Consider the following 22,968-nt stretch of genomic DNA (forward strand, 5'->3'; position numbering starts at 1 on the left):
TATTATTATCATTATTATTATTATTATTATTATTATTATTATTATTATTATTATTATTATTATCTCTTTCTGCTTTCATATCTTTTCTTCTTGATATATTTTCTCCTCTTGTCTATTTTCCTATTCTTCTTTATCATCATGTGCTCAACTGTTTCCTGAGAGTCTCTACTGCTGCACTAGCTGCATCACCAGCATCAGCATCTTACCGAAGATGTCTGTGCACCATTATATCCCAAGGCTATAGTGCTGTCTTTGTATGAGACATGACTTAAAACACCATTGTGGCGTCTGTTTTGTCGTTTCTTCTCATACTTTTTATATATCGTTTCTGTCTCTCGTACACTTTGTACCGTTTGAGTTGAGTTTGTATTTTGATGTTGGTTGATAATTGTTTTTCGTATCGGCTATGCTCGGAGGCGACAACTTTAAATTATATATTTTTATTTTATTTTTCAATATCCCTTATAAAAGAAATGTTTAGCTAACATCGGGGAATGATAAAAGCTGTATGTTTTGTGCTATATTGCTTGTGGATCCCATTGTGCAGTGTTGTATGGGTTACGTTATTTTATTGGGTGATGTTCGTATATAGCATATTTAGTGTGCAAGGAGTGCGCTATTAGCTAACGATACCATCATTAGGAAGGAGTTTGTGTCAACCAAACCCATCTTTTATAATGTGTTGTGTAATGTTACGGCCCTTTAATATTTCTGCCTTTTATGTCCCTTTATCAATCATACCTAATATTCTAATTATTATAAATTCTTGTTTAACTTTTATACCTTGTATGGTACGTTTCAATTTTTAGATCCTCATCCTGTGACATCTCTGCGCCCTTCAAGACAATAGTTTGCCTTGAAGGAATTCAGCTTCAGGTTAAGAAATATGGTTCAGGTTACGAAATGTGGTCCAGGTTACAAAATGTGGTTCAGGTTACGAACATTTTGGTTTGTTATATTTGGATATTTTGTTTTGAGCTCCTTGTCGAATGTGAATTAAATCGTATTTGATGAATTATTATATTTACGCCATATTCATTTTCTCTTTGAAGGATTGGACATAGCTTCTGAAACAATCACGTGTGCGTGTCTGTGTGTGAGAGAGAAACAGATAGAGACAGAGGGAGACAGAGAGACAGAGACAGACAGACAGACAGACAGACAAACAGAGAGACAGACAGACAGAGACAGAGAGGGACAGAGAGAAAAGACATCAATAATTACCGAATTTTGGCAACCAGAAATAATGTTACATATCTTTTTCTATTGGTTACAATATTTTCATTTTAATATTGCGATGCTTCTTTTTTAAAATTCTTCATGCTACATCAACATTCAGGAGTTCTCTCCGTATTGCTATCCACAGAAATGTCCAGCCATTGTTAGCTTTCACTCTAGTTTTCTTCAACGCTTTGGCGCCATGCGATTTATTGGCAATGAAGTAATTCCATCCATTGTTTCTTCAGTGTATTTTGGAATTTTGTCTAGATAATTCAAAATATTTTGTCTCTTTTTTTTATCCGTATCTGAATTTCATTCATAACTTCAGCTAATTATCAATTATTTAGAGTTCCTTCTATATAAAATATTGAAAAAATGTTTTATTTATTTTATGATTCTTAATTGCACTAAGAATTTTCTAGTTTCAAACTTCTAAATTTGTTCATGTTCTCTTCATTCTGTACCCCACCAGTGTCAACTGCGCCTTTCATTCTTTCTGTGTCAATGGTATAGACTAACCACTTCAGTCTAAATTGTTTGCCTTGTGCCAAAATCATAATTAAATATTTATCAATATTAATCGATATTCAATTTCTCAAAAGCTTTCAGGGTTGTTTTTTTTTTCAAGATAGCAAGAGTTGCTGCATCCATCAAAAGACATAATTTCAGCATGATTTTTTACAAAATATCTGGTAATAATAATAATAATAATAATAATAATAATAATTTTTTTTTATATAATAATAATAAAATTTCTAGAAACAGACTTACCTCGAATGTGGAGTCTAAAAACAGAAACGATTTCAATCATAGTAGGAGCATAAGGTTTACTCTTTTACTTGTTTCAGCCATTTGACTGCGGCCATGCTGGATCACCGCCTTTAGTCGAATATATCAACTCAAAGGACTTATTCTTTGTAAGCATAGTACTTATTCTATCGGTAACTTCTGCCGAACCGCTAAGTTACAGGGACGTAAACGCACCAGCATCGGTTGTGAAGCGATGTTGGGGGGACAAACACACACACACACACACACACACACACACACACACGCACACACACATATATATATATATATATATATATATATATACGACGTGCTTCTTTTAGTTTCCGTCTACCAAATCCACTCACAAGGCTTTGGTCGGCCCGAAGCTATAATAGAAGACTGTTGCCCTAGGTGCCACGCAGTGGGAATGGACCCGGAACCATGTGGTTGGTAAGTAAGCTTCTTACCGCACAGACACTCCTGCTGAAAAAATATACAGGCAAATACATAACAAAAACACCAATACTACCAAGTATGTATATCTTACAGAAAATAGCACTACTGGGCACGGCACCCGGCCTACTTAAAACACTTTGAGTACAATAAAAATTAGAGCATCAAAGCAAACCGCAGCACATGCCCAAAGCACACAGAGTTGTGGTCGGTAATGCAGTGAAAACACGTGATAAAAATAATACTACTGTATAATAATAATAATAATAATAATTATTATTATTATTATTATTAATATTACTATTCACGCAGGAAGCGGAACAGATTATATTAACTGGTACGCTATAAGTATTGAGAAAACTACTGTGACTTCGAATTTACTCTCCTTGTTTGCCTTTTAGTTTCTTTCTTTGCTTTTATATATATATATATATATATATATATATATATATATATATATACCTTTTTCTCTCTGTCTTTCTTCCCCTTTTTCTCTATCACATATCTTTGTATTTGAACAATCTGGTGTGATTATTTTAATTGCCTACAAATGTATACAATACGTATCTCTGCCCTAGGTGTCAGGAAGGCACTCGGCAAGGAAATGAAACAGAATTGAAAGATAAACAGCGCACGACCTCGCAGGTGGGACCCAGTTAGAATTTTCTTCAGGTCGAGTAGCCCATTGCGCTGAAAAGGTCTGGGCTACAGCAAATATTCTGCTTAATACCACAGATTTACTTTCCAGTTGTTTGACCTTAACCAGTTGAGCATGTCACTTGGTGGCTGACGATATGTGCATCTCTGATCATGAGCAGAAGTAGTGGGGGAGCATCATAGCCATGTATTGAAAGGAATTCTTTGGGATTTGAATAATTCACCTTTGGAAATATGGGTGTTTTGCTCAACATCCTTAAACAAACCTTATTCAGGGACCTTTTAACCTATTAATTATTATTATCATCATTATTATTAATATTATTGTTATTGTTATTATACATTATTATTATTATTATTATTATTATTATTATTATTATTATTATTATTATTATTATTGATGTTGTTTTTTGTTTTTCTTTAGCATGCGTCTTAGCTAGATTATGTAACAAATTGTCAACTCTTTTCAGCCATTACGCTAAGGAAACATTCTTCATTCAGATTTATAAAATTTTGCTGAGCATTTACGTAGAAGCTATAGCACGATATTTATTGCTATCCTGTTTATGAGTTACATTCGTATGTCTCCAGAGCTCCAAAACAACAACTTTCACCTTCTTCATTGACCACAGTGCTTTTATCTCCCGTTTTAAAATCATCATATCTTATCTGCTTCTCTTCTTCTCTTTCCGATTCTCTGTAAACATAGTGCATGCAATTACTATCTATGATAAAATAGGGTTTTCCTTACTTATTCACAATCATTATATCTGGTTCTTGATGGTCAAATTAATAGTCGCATTGGATTATTACATCGCACAGTATATTTACTTTATCGTTTTCTATTATTTCTACTGAGGTTTGCCCATATAATACCAAGTAGTGGCCACACAGCTCCTAATTAATCATTCTTGCGAAATTATTGTGTTTTCTTTTGCATTCCTCTCAGACCAGCTTCGTACATTCCTTTACAACATACACACGATATTAATTTTATCACTTTGTTATTTCACAATAATGCTGCATTAAGAATAACTAAAAAGATACTGTATGCTAGATACGTGTACACACTCTCCCTGACAAAGGTTTTCTTTCTGTAATCCATACGAAAACCACCGTGACTTTTGTATATAAATTGTTGCAATTATTTTCCTTTTCTTCGAAAATATGCTTCCATGAGTCTAGCTATTTATTACATTTTATATATTGCTATATATGATCGATCCAAGCCAGGTACACACGAATGAGTTTTAAATATTGACATGTCGAAAGTTCTTAAACACCACGTAAACTGAAATTGAAAAGAATCTGACTATATTACTGTGTAGGCACTAACGCATTAATATTTCGCAAAGCTTTATCTTGCTCTGCATAAACATCAACGGCTCTGCGCAATATGACAATATGAATAAGTTAATTATGGCAATAGACTGAAGCAATATAAGTATATATCTATCTATCCATATATTTATGCGTCTATCTATCTATTTATCCATGTATGTATGTATCTATCTATATATCTATCTATCCATGTATGTATGTATGTATGTATGTATCTATCTATCTATCTATCTATCTATCCATGTATGTATGTATGTATGTATGTATGTATCTTTCTATCTATCTATCTATCCATGTATGTATCTATCTATCTATCCATGTATCTATGCGTCCCTCGATCCCTTTTGATCGAACTCCCCCCCCCTTTTCCCTTCCTACGATCCCTTTTTATCGACACACCCCTATCTTTTTTTCCTTCCCCCTCCCAAAAAGAAAAGCTCTACATTGTATTTGTCCCATCTTTGTTGAGCCCTGTGTGGCTAATAAAAGAAATGTATTTATCCATGTATGTATGTATGTATGTATGTATCTATCTATCTATCTATCTATCTATTTTTTTTTCTATCTATCTATCTATCTATCTATCTATCTATCCATCTATCTATCTAGAATTTTTTAAAAAGAAGAAATCTAGACTTTTTTAAGAAAAAAATCTTCAAGTCCATCTGTGAGTGCTTGTGAATCGGTGATCACGTCTACAAACGATAGCGCGCGCGAATCTAGCGTGGTTGAAAGTAATTCAGAAAACAATTATTATAATATTTTGTATTATAAAGGATCTTGACATTCTTTTTACTTTATATAAAATATTCTATACATTCTCTAGTTGTTTTATTGCCATTTATTTACTAGTATTATAAATTTTATTGGTAAAATGTTTTTGTGGGAACGAATTGCAATTGATAACATTGCTACTATGGGAAATCATTGCCCTGTTGTACGAGTTATCGTTCTATGAGCGACCTCCGAGACCGAATTAACTCGTATATCGAGGCATTAGTGTGCGTGTGTGTGTGTATGTGTGTGTGTATCGAAGGAGCTAGAGAAAGAGAGAGAGAGAAAAACAGAGAGAGAGAGAAAAACAGAGAGAGAGAGAAAAAAACAGAGAGAGAGAGAGAAAAACAAAGAGAGAAAAACAGAGAGAGAGAGAGAAAAACAGAGAGAGAGAAAAAAACAGAGAGAGAGAGAGAGACATACAGAGAGAGAGAGAGAGAAACAGAGAGAGAGGGAGAGAAACACAGAGAGAGAGTAAGAAAAACACAGAGAGAAAAAACACAGAGAGAGAAAAACAGAGAGAGAGAGAGAAAAACAGAGAGAGAGAGAGAGAGAGAGAGAGAGAGAGAGAGAGAGAGAGAGAGAGAGAAACACACACACAGAAAAATAAAGAGAGAGAGAAAGATGGAAGAATTTGAGATGTTGTCAAATGTAGAGAAATATTCATAAGAGAAATATTTCGGAATTAGAGACCGAATGTAACGAAGGAGAAACAGAATTTACACTTTAACAGATATTTACGAATACAATAAAACGTTGGAGTGAAACCAGAGTAGTTATTCCTACAAGATATTCAAACGACGTGAATAAATCATTTAAAACAACGACTGCGTGTTCAAGGTGATTATCAGCTAATTCGACATAATTGGGAAATTGATGCAGCTTTTTTTATAGCTTTGGCATTCAAGCGTATTTCATTATTGTGGACATTCATTGAAAATGTATGATGCGTATGACGGGTAAAGCTGTATCGAATATACGTGTGCATTTGCGTACGTACAAGTCTGTATGTGTGCATGTGTGTGTGTATATGTGCGTGTGTGTCTTGTGTGTGCGTGTGTGTGTGTGTGTGCATGACTGAGCAGGTGAGTTTGTGTGTGTGGACACATTTTGTGTTTGTAATATGTATGAGGTCGTTTGAAGAAATAACACTTTCCTTCATGACTTCAAGTTTGTTGAACATCGGATGGAACTTCAAAGAAAATGGCTTCAGGGGGGGAATAAAAGAGACTTTGCAACAGAATTAATAAAATATAAAGAATTTCAAGAGAATGATGCCAATTGTTTCTCTTGTTAGTTTATCATTTTCTGGTTTCTTATAATTCATTATCAGAAACAATCATCCGCATAGTTATGGTGACCATGTTTATAATCATCATCGTCATGCGCAACACCATCTCTGCTGTTGCTATCACCACGGGCAACGATATCATCGTCGTTGTCATTGTCATCATGATCATTACCCATCACACCCGAACCAGTACCATCAACTCCACGATCACCGCTGCCGCCATCATTGTCGTTGTTTTCATCATCATCATCATCATCATCATCATCATCATCATCATCGTCTTCGTCGTCGTCGTCGTCACCACCACTAAGACCATCATCATCATCAACACCACCACCACCATCACTACCGTCGTCATCATCATCATCATCATCACCACCATCACCATCATCATCATCACCATCATCGTCTTCGTCGTCGTCACCGTCGTCGTCACCACCACTAAGACCATCATCATCATCAACACCACCACCACCATCACTACCGTCGTCATCATCATCATCATCATCATCACTATCACCATCATCACCATCACCATCATCGTCTTCGTCGTCACCACCACTAAGACCATCATCATCATCAACACCACCACCACCATCACTACTGTCGTCATCATCATCATCATCATCATCACCATCATCGTCTTCGTCGTCGTCATCGTCGTCGTCACCACCACTAAGACCATCATCATCACCACCACCACCACCTTCACTACTGTCGTCATCATCGTCGTAAATCGTCGTCGTCGTCATCATCATCATCATCATCATCATCATCGTCGTCGTCGTCGTCTTCATCAATTATTTCTGAAATAGAAACTCACATTTTAAAAGTGTTGATTATTTACCTACTACCAATCCTAAATAGATGCCAGTGAATAGTGAAAATTGATCAACATCCCCAGGTGCCAATTAGAAATTTTCACGTAAATATTGCTTCAATAGAGTGTTAATCCTTATACCTGAAGTCATGAATGTCTTACTGTTTAGTGCGCAGTTCATTTTCATAACACACACCTGTGATTAGAGGCTTCGAGGTGATGCTCATATTGTCTTCGTTAAAGGTATATTTCCGCAGCAATATCATCCTAGATGCACTCATCTCCTTTCTTAGGGGCTGCCTCTCTTAAGGAGAAGTATAACTCTTTGGGATCGCAAGTACTTATATAAGAACAACAACGACAGCAGCAAGGGATCAGCAACGATAAGAACAAGATCAACAAGGAGATCGAGAAGAAGAAGAAGAAGAAGAAGAAGAAGAAGAAGAAGAAGAAGAAGAAGAAGAAGAAGAAGAAGAAGTGGAAGAAGAAGAAGAAGAAGAAGAAGCAGAAACAAGAAGAAGAAGAAGAAGAAGAAGAAGAAGAAGAAGAAGAAGGAGAAGAAGAAGAAGAAGAAGAAACAAGAAGAAGAAGAAGAAGAAGAAAAACAAGAACAAGAAGAACAACAGAGGAAGAAGAAGAAGAAGAATAAGAATAAGAAGAAGAAGAAGAAGAAGAAGAAGAAGAAGAAGAAGAAGAAGAAGAAGAACAACAACAACAACAACAACAACAACAACAAGAAAACAACAAGAATAATAATAATAATGCTAACAATATGGCATGCTCGATTGCAATGAAATCATGGAGAAGGAAATGAAAGAATAGCTGAAGAAAGAGTGTATTCCTTATAACTAGGATTGTTGTTGCGCTCAGAATTGACTGGATGGAATAAAATCCAATCGGTAAATGCATGGATAAAAGCATCACTTGTGTATAGAGTTGGAATCATAAGCTGGCAAGAGAAAGATCTGATGAGTATGGATAGGAGGACGCGAAAATTATTGACATTGTACGGTAAATTCCATCCTAAGAGGGACTCTGATCGGTTGTACTTGTCCAGAAGAAATAGGGAGAGACGTCTGACACTATTATTGATGCATGTGAAGAATTCCGGTATAATCAAAACTGGTAACTGTGTTGAGAAATTGAAAAAGAATAAAAATAACACAAAAATATACCATGGAAAGAAAAGAAAATGTACAGACAGTTTGCAAGAGATACGAGCGCAATGAATGATATAGGAAGCCAGTAGTTATGGATGCGGAGGAGTGATTTGGGGATAGAAACAGATGCAGTTATAAGCGTGACACAAGATCATGCATTAAGAACAAACTAAGTGAGGAGCAAAATTGATAAAACAAATGAGTACAACAAATGGTAAATGTGTAATAAGAGGGTTGAAATATTGTGACACATTGTTAGTGAATGCCCGAAAATGGTACGGCGCGAATACAAAAGGCGACATGGCAGTGTGCCAAGAATGATCCATTGGGAGATATCTGGAAATTACGGCCTACAAAGAACAAACACATGGTATGACCCAATCAAAGAAGGCGTTACTGATAATGAGGATTACCAAATCCTGTTAGATGCAATGATGCAGTGTGACCAATTAGATCGACCCCATTGTTTCTCAGGTACTTTATTTATCGACCTCGAAAGGATGAAAGGCATGATGATGATGGTGATAACTGAAAACAGCTGCAGAATAAAGAATGGTTTAAGTATGGATCCTAGAAACACTAGCCATAAGCAAGGAAGCACCAATAGTCTTAAAGTATATAAAACATTCCATGTATAAAAGGCAGACAGTGCTAGAATTCCAGACAAAAATTCCAGACTCAGACAAACCAAAGTCATCCCATTAGAAGAGGAATATTCTGGAGAGATAAGAACCCACCACTCCTTTTGTGCTTCGCACTAACACCTTTATCTGACATGCTAAACAGAACTGGATGTGGATACAACTATTACGGTAAACAATCAACAGTCTCTTGTATATGGATGATCTAAAAGTGCACGCTACAAATGATAAACAGCTGGGAACATTACTGCAGACAGTACATGGATTTATCAGAAAAATAAACAAGAAAATTTGGCTAAGGAAAATGTGCCAAAGCAACCTTGAGAAGAGGAAAACTAGCGAAGAGTAGTAGAAAATTAGACCAAAACATGTAATAAAATAAATACAAGTAAATGCAGAATGCGTGGAGATAGAGAAGAAATAATAAATCATTTCATCTCTGGTTGCCCAGTCCTGGCTAAGAAGGAATATATTCATAGACACGACAGAGTTAGGACCTATATAAACTGGAAGCTATGCCAATACTATGGAATAACAATAGAAAGAAGATGGTATACACACACACCAGAAAATGTCACAGGAAGAAAACGAGAAAGAAACCATAATCTGGGATATGCCAATATACACAGATAGAAAAATTAAGGCCAATAAGCCTTGTTAGTCTTATATTCACAACCTGAATATACATATATGAAATGCATTATGAATAGAATAATATGAGTCCGTAACCTGAAACATATTTCTAGAGTGAGTTTGTTGGATTACTATAAGTGATGGTCGGTTGAGCATGCTTTTCTGTCAAACACTACTGTCGCAACACGCGCGCTCTTCTACTTTCGTATTATCGTTAGGAACCTCTTTACGCATAACATTCAAATTAAGTATACCACTTTTGATTTTGGGCCGAATGAGTCGTAGATTAAATATTTCGTCATTGTATGCACAGGAGGATTGCAATAGGATTACTATTATTAAGAAACGCATTTTCATTATTTATTTAGACATGAGAACACATTATAACCGATCTCTCTCTCTCTATATATATATATATGAAATGCAATAACAATTTGAGATAATGGTCAATATATTTGGCAAGCGTTACTGACACAGTTATCTTTCAATATTTTCAATATTTGTTTTCCATTTCATTCGTTCAATTTCCTTTTTAAATCGTCTTCGTCGGATAAATTTATTGGAGCAGCCAATAATAATAACAACAACAGCAATAATAATAATAATAATAATAATAATAATAATAATAATAATAATAATAATAATAATAATAATAATAATAATAATAATAATAATAATAAGAAGAAGAAGAAGAAGAAGAAGAAGAAGAAGAAGAACTACAACAGTATGAACAACAATAAAATGGTTGATAATGATAATAAAAATAATCACAATCATTACAATTGTAGTAGTTGTTGTTATTATTATTATTATTTGGTGTTATTGTTACTAAACCGATATGAGAAATCGATGGCAGAAATATTTGTAAATAGATGGAAAGATATGACGTTACAAAACATTTCTCTCAATCGTACTCTTGTATGAAAAAAAGATATTGGGTTAATGAAAATCGTGTAGATATCATGGCTTCCTGGACTTGGCAATGCACTTGAGCTTCTCTATTTCTTTCAGTAAGGAGAGCCAATAAGTGTATCGATTTTTATCTCTCCAGTAAATTATTTTAATAGAAGAATCGATACTGGCACCACAATATTAAAATTTGATGTTTTTTATAAGCCACTCCAATTATTATTCTTTTTCCTCATTTATCCTAAGCTTTTGTTCGAGTATAATGCAATAAGTGTCGCTAAGATCATCAGCAACCATGATTTGATTGTTTGTTAATTACATTAAATTTCAATTCTCTTCAATAATTGAGGAATTTTCACGTAGATTTTACGAAATACTTTCTAAAGCACAAGTGCTTTACAAATCAGCATTTTATATAAAATATGTTCAATTTACAAATAACAATAGATTAACCACATGTTGACATTCTCTCTTTTGCCGCCTTCCCGGACATAGATTTTTTATACTCAGAGGCAATAATTATCACTTTCGTGTTAAATACTGTTATGCTATGTTTATTAAGAAACGTTTCCTGTCCAAGTTGGTCAGAACATGGTATGAATTCAACATAAAGATTTGAGAAGCATATTGTAAAGTATCCGGTCTGATATGCGGGATATCCAACACTTGGATTTGTAGCTTGTTTTTATCGACCGAAATCTCAATGTTCAGGTCAGAGGAATACGAACGTGAGGCTCTAAATTTCAGAATAAATTACACGTGGAATTCTATTCGACACTCAAAAGACTCTGCCAATTATCTGCATAAAATTAGTTTACATATTAGAAATCAAAGAAACAAAGAGCATCTAATTCTCTTCTTTCGAGAGAGATACACAACACCTCTCTCTATTGTCGAAATGTAATGTCAACAAAAACAAACATCATCTTTCGCTCAATTCCTAGTTGATCACTTTCCTCACTTTCTCATTATATAATATTATTTCCTCGTATGTCTAATTGAAAAGGCCAACACAAAAGGAACAAAAATTGATAAAAACGGTGATTTCGATATTTAGGATGTGTATCGACCAGGAAGACAAACTGAGTTCTCAATAATGATGCAGTAAAAACAGCAATTGAAGAGGATCCTCATTAAATTCTTAGGGACTTATGTTGTTGGCACTCCGTCGCTTACGACGTCGAGGGTTCCAGTTGATCCGATCAATGGAACAGCCTGCTCGTGAAATTAACGTGCAAGTGGCTGAGCACTCCACAGACACGTGTACCCTTAACGTAGATCTCGGGGATATTCAGCGTGACACAGTGTGACAAGACTTACCCTTTGAATTACAGACACAACAGAAACAGGAAGTAAGAGTGAGAGAAAGTTGTGGTGAAAGAGTACAGCAGGTTCGCCACCACCACCCCTGCCGGAGCCTCGTGGAGCTTTAGGTGTTTTCGCTCAATAAACACTCACAACGCCCGGTCTGGGAATTGAAACCGCGATCCTATGACCGCGAGCCCGCTGCCCTAAACACTGGGCCACTGCGCCTCCACAGGTACATCACCCTAGAACATGATAATGCAACGCCACATTCAGCGAAGACAACACAAGAAAAGATAATTCATTAGGCTGGCTAACACTATCTCACCCCATTATCATTTTCACCAGACCTAGAAACATCATATATATATACTTATTCGGATTACTTATGCAGGTTACGAGTGGCAAAAAACATTCAGAAGCAAGAAATCTGTCGAAACGTCATTTCAAACACGTTCCTCATCTAAAGAATCTATTTTTCCTGAGGAATCAGAAATCTGCTTTTGAAGTGGGAAAATGTTATTGGTAATGATAGCGATAATATTTTATATGAATAAGTATATTTACAATATGTTTTGTGCTGAGTTCGTCTACTTAAATGAAATACGACATAACTGTTCTTTATCCATAATATACACATATAATCTCGTACACTTATATCGCCGTTTCCTTTTACTCCTATTTATTAAAAGCCGCTGTAACCCTCATGCCATTGCTACAGTCAGACACCAACATCGAATGTCTTCAGATGTTTCGTATTGTTATTAACATATTTAAAATATTAAAAATGTGATTTATCTCAATACTTTATTCCAAACAAACCAACTGCAATGGCTTGTTATAAACAGTGAAATCAATGAAATTTATTTACCAATATCTTATCTGTTGTATATTCAACATTTATCATTTCCATTAATCAAACACTTATCAAATATATAACAAGATTTTGTAGAATTATGCTTTGAAAGATTTAGATATTAATATTTAGGTTTTCTTCTCTACACAAAGAGAAATTATACGGATACTATTTGTCCAAAACCAAATTTCTAAACTTTGGAAGAATCTGCTACAGCCGCCTGACTTCCGATGTATTATTCCATAAACAAATAGTGAAATATTTGGAGAAACCTTATTCTATCTTTTCTGCTTCTTATTGGATTAGGCAATAAAATTGCAGGAATCTCTTTCTGTCAAGATAATAAGTTATTTACTTCTCAATCCATAAAAGTAATGGATGCCGTGGGATATCTAATTTAAAGTTTCATATATTATTTTGACGATATGAAATAATATAATTACTTAAAAACATGGATGTTTTACACAAATTTTATCGCATGAAAACATCTATTTCCAATTTAATTATTCGCCTACACACCTTTAAGTGAACAAAATAATCAAACAAACATACGACTTTCTATGTGTGTGATGTGTGTATATACATCGTATATATATATATATATATATATGTGTGTGTGTGTGTGTGTGTGTGTGGGTGTGTGCGTGTGTGTGTGTGTGTGTGTGTGTGCATAAGTATACACACAGACACACACACAAACACATATACCTACATATATAAGGGAAAAGGTGCTGAAAAGTTCCTAGCCTTAAGGGTGTCGTGAAAGGCCTGGCTGGAGGCCTAACCGTCAGAGTTCGTTTATAGGGCTTAGAAGATTTGGAGGATTGTTGCATATAAATACATACGCCCACACAAACACACAGATAGATAGATAGATAGATAGATAGATAGATAGATAGATAGATAGATAGATAGATAGATAGATAGATAGATAGATGCACATCATAATTATATGTATATAGAATGTCTACGTGTGTGTGTTCGTGTGTTCATGTGTTCGTGTATATTGTTATCCATTGTTAGCTTGTGTGCAATGTATTTAGTACAAGCCCTTTACCGGATCTTTTTAAAACGGGGGCCACATTTTTCATTAACGAAACACTTTGACACTTGGAACACTGGTAGAATGTGTCATATAAAACATCTTTTTCTCTTAGTCTTCTTAAAAGAAAAAGAAATCCATAAGTTATTTCATGTTAAAGTTGTCGTATTTCTGTAATTTCAACCAATCACTGACGTCCATTCAGCCGATATACATTAAGTGCCGACTACATAAACAAACGATTCTGAAACAATTAACCCTAACCCTAGGGTTCGGGTTAGGGTTAGGGTTAAAGCAAATTTAAAATGAAAAAAGCAAATAAAACGAAGGTATGGAGATTAAATACGCTTTACATCGCTTAATCAGCCAAAGGAGTAAATGTAAACAACTGAATACTTGTCAGTGATTGGTTGAAATTATCGAAATAAGACAATTTTTTACATGAAATAAATTCGAATACAAAAATATTTGTCTGTTCTATAACACAAAATAGATAAGTATACGAAGTTTGAAAGTCTTTGCGTACCAAAAACACTACGTAAAACATTAATGAAAAATGTGGCCCCCGTTTTAAAATAGATCCCCTTTACCTTTAAACCGACAACAATTTGACACCGAGTTAACTATTGTTTACCAAAGAAATAATGTCATTGATTTGATTTTATTTCATTCATCAAATTATTTCACACACAGTATAATACAGTAGAAACGCTTCACTAAATAGTGTAAATTTAAAAGGATTCGGTTTTACCCCGTATCTTAATATAATTCGTGCAATGATGGAAATGAAATCTTCGAAAGCTATTCTAAATTACCGATTCTGGAGCTCCGTAATATTAAATTGAAGAATTTTATTTCAAATCATGTTGAATTACCTTGCAGTGGCGACATAATTCTGAGTATATATAAAATATATCTAAAACAATTTTCCTTATATATTCGTGTTGTAAATAAACAAAATTGATTACTGCCAGGTATCTTATCGGTTAAAATATTCCTTTCTGAATGTTTTTGAATTCTTGTAATATCATCAGTGACGCTCATTCTCCAAAATCTTGTATAATGTATTTTACGATTGTATGATGTTCAGAAAAGCATTAATACATACATACAAGTATATATATATATATATATATATATATATATATATATATATATATATATATATATATATATATATACATGGGGAGAATTCAAAAAAAAAAGAAGCAACAGACGAAGACAGGTAGTGTAGAAAAGGAATAGATGTATTAGTATAACGCTCGGGAATTGAAATAGTCTTTAATGTCTCGAGCCTTCACTCTTCCACAGAAAGGAACACAGAAAGAAGCACAGAAAGAAGCAAGGAGAGAAAAGAAATGTGTGTAGTGGTTAGCGATATATCATGGCGAATGCCGGAAAGAAGGGTCATACATACATACGTATATTATTTTTTTATACCGAATTCAACTAAGGCTTTAGTCGGCTTTAGAAATTATTAGAAGGCACTTGAGGAAGGTGTCACGCAGTGAGACCGAACCCGGAACCATGTGGTTGAAAGCAAGCTTCTTACGACACATCTACACACATACACACACACAATCACACACGAACACAACACGCACACCCATGCATATATCTACATGTATGTGTGTGTGTGTGTGCGTGTCTGTATGTTCAGTTTTAATAAAAACAATTTTATTAATCTGAAACGCTACTCTATAATTTTGTTTAATATATATAATATTTTTTAAGCAAGAACACACACACACATATATATATATATGTGTGTATATATATATATATATACTCACATGTATTTAAATATATTATATTATTCATATATTAGTATATACATATATATGTATACAGGTCTCTCTCTTTACACACACACATATATAGATATTGTGCCATTAAATAAATTATATTTATCTCTCACCAGATGGAGTACATATTCTGTTAAATTTTCTATCACAGAACAGTATATTATATTATACTATGTTATATTATATTATACCATATTATATCATATTATATAACATATATATATATATAGATTTAAAGAAAACAAAAAAGGAGAAGTATTGATGAACAACAATTGACTTACATCAATTATTATTTATTAATTCAATACAAATAGACTGCAGTTTGTGTATTTTATGTTTTCTTTAAAATTTGATTCTTGATAACCTCATGTTTATGCTTGCATATATACTCCCATGGTTAAACATCGGTAATATACCGGTAAAATAATGGATCCTTCTATCCCTTAGACGGTTATTTTAACCTCTAGCGCCGCTAACCTTATATATGTGTGTGTTTGTGTGCGTGTTTGTATATTGAAGATATCAGATTAACAATTCCTCCTTTCTTATATAACGGATTTTCATGCTTTTGATATTGCCTCCATCCGTTGCCGTCATTTTCATAAATTCTCTCCTTTGTTTGGTTTGTAATTATAGCAATTGTCCTGTATTCTGTAAGCTGCTCCTCGATTTAATTTTTGTAAAGGAAATATTTTGTCTAAGTAATAGGTTAATAGATGGGTGTAATTTTGTATTGGACCAATTGAGAGTTTTTGTAATATGCTGTGTACACGTACACATACTAACGTACGTATATACCTGTATCTATATGTAAGTACGTACTTCTGTATGTATATTTTATGACCTAACTTTAACTTGGTTCAGATATGAATTGTTTCGAATTTGACTCTCCTACCCATGAACGTACTTGCTGGCCAAAGCTACAGGTAACTATGTTCAGATTGATATCTGAAAGTTTTAACATGTTTGTACTTCAAGAATTTGCTAATAAACACTAATGATTTGTCAGTAATTTTAAGCAATCTATTCCCATGTTCTCGTTTAGATTAACTACTAGATTGCATACAAATCAGCGAAAAATGGCAACATATCAATATTTTTAATACTTAATTTAGACGTAAATTTTCGAGTGTAATAATCCATTATTATATTCTTGAATTCTTGAGTATTTCCATTTATTTTCTCAAAAGTCCTGCAGTGAGGTAATGGAATTTTAATGAGGGTAAATATCCGATGACTTAATATTTAAACAATAATATAATTCCATTAACTCAGATGCGGCAATTCTGTCTAATGAGCAAATCTTCCAACTTTGTAAAACCCATATTTATAACGATTTCCGATTGAATATTTGACAAGAAAACGTAACGGCAAAGTTTTTTTATTCAGAATGTAAAACAGTACATCTACATAGTTGAACGATAAATAACATGCTTTATATATATATATATATATATATATATATATATATATATATATATATATATATATATATATATATATATATATAGTCTGAAAGAGAGTCTCGCGAAATACACGGTGCAGCACGAGACAAATGTCTAAGAGACAAAATATTTCCCAGACAACCTTACGACTGTCGTGCATAAGTATTTAAATTGTAAATCATTAAAATTACAACATCGAGACCTAGTTTTGACAGCTTCCAAAGCAAAAGAACAGGACAGGTGCAAAAAAATTGGCGGAAGATATTTAGATCACCTGTGACAATGCCTTCATTTGGTCGGAAGAAGAGATATTCACCGTGGAGGCTATTCTAAACACACAGAATGGCAGGATTTTGACTACAAATACGTATATTGTTCCCAAAAGAGCGTGTAAGGTGTTTCGCTGAATGATACCCGCCAGAGAAGAGAGATGGTTTGAGTGGCGGTGTCATCCGATTATGGAAAATCTCTAGTGTACATTAAAGAGGGGACGAAAGTCAGTTTGGCATTTTCCATGAAAATGTTGTAGGATAATATTTTCGGCATAGGTGATCGAATCAGTAAAAGATAATTACGTGTACACATAAGACAGAGCTGTTTTCATACGTCAAATGTTACCTAGCAGTGGTGCAGGAGCCATTTCAGAGGATTCTAGGACATGATTGTGTATCCTCTCTCAATCACAGACGTCAACCGATGGACTTCATTATTTGGTCCATTCGGGAAATTGATAATTCAAGTATTCGATAGGAAAATATAACCTTTCTGAAGAAAGTCTCAGTCACGTCATAGGGACACTTAAGTGAAGAAGTCATCCAGTGTTCGTGTGACTGTCTTCTCGGCCACCTTCGGGCGACTGTAAAGGGTAAAGGCGCACATATTGAATTGAATGTGTTTTAATGTTACATGATCCTATTTCATTAAAACCTAAAGAACTTGTGTGCTTTTATATCCTTTACTAAACGTCATAACTAAAAATAAATTGAAAATTTTAGCCCTAACCCCGTGTGTGTGAGAGAGAGACTACACCAGAAGATAACGGTACGTAATTCCAGATTAAAATAGAAGCGAGCACATCAACATTTGCGGCACTAACGAACAACCTAACTCTACAATTTTTTCCCTCTTTAAATTTAGGAACAAGGCAACCTATATATATATATATATATATATATGTGTGTGTGTGTGTGTGTGTGTGTAAATATACAATATATATATTGTTAGGGACTTAAAAACGATAAAACCTTTTATCGGATAATTCTTTCTTTATTGCCCACAAGGGGCTAAATATAGAGGGGACAAACAAGTACAGACAAAGGGATTAAGTCGGTTAGATCGACCCCAGTGCGTAACTGGTACTTAATTTATCGACCCCGAAAGGATGAAAGGCAAAGTCGACCTCGGCGGAATTTGAACTCAGAACGTAACTGGAGACAACAAACACCGCCAGGTTCTCCTCCCCTATCTGAATTGTCTCGGGAATTGCTTCAATTATTTTTGGGTCAGCTTCGATAATGAGACTAACTGATTGACCAGTCCAGTTAGCGTTTTCGATAACGGCAGCCTGGAGGAGGGTAATTTTCTCTTCGTCTTTGACTAAGACTGCCTCCACCACCCACATAGGATCCACGTCCGGTGGGACCCTTGTTATATTAATTCTGGACGTTCTCATCCCTATACAGGTGGGCATGAGCGCTACGTCTTCCGTTTTCAGACTCTCTACGGAATGCTTTTGTGCCATTTCCTTGTTGGCAAACCTTACTTCCACTTCTTGCTTCTTGTCACATACACTACGTCGCTCCATATTTCCCTCAACCACTTTTCAATCTTCTTTTCTGTAAATCTTTCGATTTTTCTTTTTTGTAAACAATAAGTTTTAAAAATTATTGTTTTCTGCTTTTTGTCTAACATAAATTGCTCCGGTGGTTGTATTTGAACCACGCTATATTTCACTTTCATCATTTTTAAATATTTTATGTAGTCTAACTTGTTCGTCGACAGCTGCCGGGTTCGACCCCTAGCTGCCAACGCAAAACTTTTTTTTTCCTTTCTCGCCTGCTCAGTCTGGATGCTAGGCGCATCGATAATCCTTTTGGTCACAATACTTTCTGACAAAGTTGAGAAATCTTCTTGTGAAAGCTCTGACGAGCTTTCCGATACGTCTCCAAATATTTAATACATCCTGCTGTGCACTTTGGTAACGGGGGAATTACAAATTCTTTTTTTCAGGGGAATCCACTGGTTTTTCACTTGTAGTTGGCTCCTCGCCAGACAACAGATCTTTCGTCTCACTAGACATTTCTGTGCCAACGTTAGGCCTCTCTCTAGACGTCATTCTTCCCCCCCAACGGGGGAATGAACAAACGTGTGCTTTCTACAAGCACTTAGTGTTTTCAAATAAAAACTCCAACAGTTAGAATTTCAACAGAAATTGCAGTTAGTAAAGGAGTAGTTATTATAAATATTAACACTAATAACCAGCAATTTTCACCACGAACACACGTGCGACGCGTAACCAACAAACTCACAGAGACGAAATACCAATTTCTTTATTACCCACAAGGGGCTAAACACAGATGGGACAATACACACATGCGGGGACAATTAACACATGATAGAATGGAACAATGAAATTAAACAATGATGATGGGACGGGCACCCCAGCCCCACCCCGGGGCGGCCGCGTTATTTCAATTATTTCAACAGTTCTTAATAGTTCCTTTCACAATCTTCGATATTTCTTTTCAAAATTATCTCAATAATTTATCCAAAATAAAACTACTCAGCGTTTTCTATAATCTTATTTCCTCGTAGTTCACCACTGGAGCGCTGGGTTTGAAATTCACCTCGGGCCCCAGTGGGTTTATATCTGTCGGGAAAGCCTCTTTTAATTTTTTATACTTTTCTTTTTCTATTAAAATCCATCTCGCCTCCTTATCGCAACGGTCCGAGAGGTCCACTTTGACAATGTCTTTCATTTTGGATATCTTTATTTTTGTGTGTATCGATATGACATCAAATATATGTCGTTCCCATGTACCTCCTGCGTCTGTATGTCTGTTCTTTTTTGTTTTTGTGATTCTGTACTACCTTGCGTCTGTTCTATATTTCTTTGTGACTGTATATCTGTGTGTTCATCTGTCTGTAGTTCTGCATGTTTGTGTGACTGTAAGTCTGCATGTTGTGTTTGTGTGTCTGTGTTTTCAGGTTCTGTGCTTTTAGGTTTCTGTAACTCTGCGTTATCTTCTTCCCTTCTGAGTGTGTGTATGTCTGTGTGTTTATGCATCTGTGTATCTGTCTGTCTGTGCGATTGTGAGACTGTATGGTTCTGTAGTAATGTTCTGTTGCTATTATCTTCTTTCCTCAGTGATCCCACTTGATCCTGTGATTTGCATTTTTCCCTTGTTCGACTTTCGGCGATGAACTCCTCTCTCTCTTCTTTGATTTAGCTTCCTCAAAATCAGCTCTCTGCTCCTCTTCCTGTGACTGTTTCCTCTCCTCTATCACGCCTTCTTGCGTTTCCATTTCTTTGTTTTCCATTATTTCTGGGCACCTTCTTCTAATGTGACCTCTTTTGCCACATTCGTAGCACTTTGGAGGTCTCCCCTCCAAGATTATGTCCAGTTTGTCCTCGTTAGGCAGCTCCAGTGTCTCCGGTATGTCACTGTAAACTTTCTGACTTGCTATAAAAAGCACATTCAATCCATACCCCCAGCAATTTATTTGTTGGGTTCTGCTTATCATAATTATCCTTACATCTTCTCCTTCTCTTTCAGGAAAAACTGCTGCCATTACCCATTCCAACTCTATTTTCGGTGGGATCCTACCCACTCTAATCCACGCTGGACGTCTACCCAACTTACTGGGAAAGAGCATCCAATTTCCATTGGCTAGTATTTTATTGGCGTATTTTTTTGCTGCCTCCTCCGATACAAATGTTATTTCTACAGATGCCTATGTCTTGCCTCTTGTAAAAAACAACACATCTTCTTGGAATTCCTTCAAACACTCCTCCTTCGTTCCACTCTCTATTCTTTTATTTTTCCTTGGAAAGGATTTATATTCCACGACTCCAATTTCCATTTTCGTCTTTTCCTCCTCTGATGGGGACAACTTTACGTTTGGCCCCTCCTTCTTTATATTTTTCAATTTTCTCAGCCATGTCTTCATTCCAAGGTATTTCATATTGCTTCAGCAGGCCTGGGACGACGGAGGCTCGACTACCCGCCGCTGTTGTATACGTCTTCATGTTCTCCATCTCAGCAACGCCCACCAAAAAATAGTGGTGTTATACTAAAAAAATCGCAGCGAGTAATAACACGTCCGACCAGTAAACTCCCGGCAGACGAAATAGCGCCAAGCATTTCGCCCGGTGTGCTAACGATTCTGCCAGGTCGCCGCCTTAAAACCTTTTACCGGATAATGTTAAGTTAAACAGACAGTTTTTCATACTGCGCTGTAAGATCAGGATGAAGTCCATTGTCAAAATGGGGGTAGCTAGGTTTTAATAGCCAAATTGTGAAACTCTAAAAAAATTGGCTATACCTCAGCAAACCTTTATAAGCAGAGATAATTGTACCCCAGTTTTTTTTTTGTGACAGCTTTTTTAATTTTTCTGTGAGACAAGTTTCAATTGGATTCTGGGAGCTATGACTGTCAGTTTAGTTTATGCACTTTGTGCTTGGTATTAGGCATTTATGGTATTACATTATGCTCCAGGAATTCGCCAGAACTTTTTGATCGTCAGTTTTAAAATACTTTGTGTCACATCGTGGTGAGTAAAAAAAAATCTCTTCTGTTATATTATAATATTTATGTGAATTTTGAACCCTGCATTTGTGGAAGGTTGTGTAGTAATTTTGCTAGCTATTTTCTGTTTTGATAAATGTTAAAATTTGTATATATAGCTAAATGGTGTATGAATTTAAGTTGTTCATGTAGCCAATTTTTGTATTAGACAACTAACCGTAAATTTTGTCTAATGGTTAGTCAGCATGTTTGTATGAAGTAGTTTTGTGTGAATTTAAAACAAAGTAGAATATTTGTTTGACAATTTAATTTTTTAACTATAATTATTGATGTAGTCTGGCAGCCGTTTTGAGTCACGAAGGTTTAGTTTAAATGGTTGCTTTGACATTAGATTTATTTATGCTTAGGTCGAAGGTTCGAAACCCAAGGTTCGGAAACCGAATTTGTGAAGACAGATTTTATGAAATTCAAATTATCGGAATCCATATTTTTGGGAAAACCAAATTTGTGAGGCCAGGTTTTGTGTGAGGCCAGTTTTGGTGGAACCAAAATTTATGAATCCTGAGCTACGAATACAAGTTTGTGAAATTAAGTTGAAGCCGTGTTTCTGAGTCAGAATTTCTAAACTATTTACATATTGCCTTTCTAAAAATTTTGACTCCACGTCTAGTGTAGCATTAACTTATTTTTTTCGTATATATTTGTTTTGTATGTAGGCTATTTTTTTGTTTTTTTTTGCTGATAATTGTTAATAAGATTTTACAAAACTTCATAGTGTGTTGTTGTTTTGGGTTCATCCCATCTTTGTTGGTTGTGTAAATTCGGGTTATGGCCACCAGGTCGTAACAATACTTCGTTTTTGTTTCTTGATGGGCTGAGTAATACTACCTTATGACCTTACTATGTAACACACACTGTCTGGTTTCATTTCCACTCAATTATTATTTATATTTTTTCTTCCAAAATTGCTTTTGTCCATTTGTCAATGGATGTTGACTCTCATCGAGAAGTTGGCAAAATCAATGAAAATTTTAGAAGAAAGAATATGAATAATAAATCAGTGGAAATTGAACCGGTGTGTTAGATAATGAAGTA

At 35.1% G+C, this 22,968-nt stretch overlaps 1 protein-coding gene across 3 annotated transcripts in view; it reads left to right on the forward strand.

Annotated features, from left to right (window-relative positions):
- Nucleotides 1-22,968, forward strand: part of LOC106880835 (RYamide receptor) — a 437,431-nt gene that overhangs the window by 82,718 nt on the left and 331,745 nt on the right. Inside the window, exon 1 of one of the 3 annotated variants that reach the window (XM_052973296.2) lies at nt 20,981-21,898. The exons of the other annotated variants lie outside the window; for them this stretch is intronic. The gene's annotated coding sequence lies outside the window, so the exon portion shown is untranslated. Of the gene's footprint in view, nt 1-20,980; nt 21,899-22,968 lie in introns of those variants that run through there. 3 annotated transcript variants of the gene reach the window in all.

The sequence above is a fragment of the Octopus bimaculoides genome, chromosome 15, assembly GCF_046866305.1.
Source record: "Octopus bimaculoides isolate indiv1 chromosome 15, ASM4686630v1, whole genome shotgun sequence".
NCBI classification, from domain to species: Eukaryota; Metazoa; Mollusca; class Cephalopoda; order Octopoda; family Octopodidae; genus Octopus; species Octopus bimaculoides.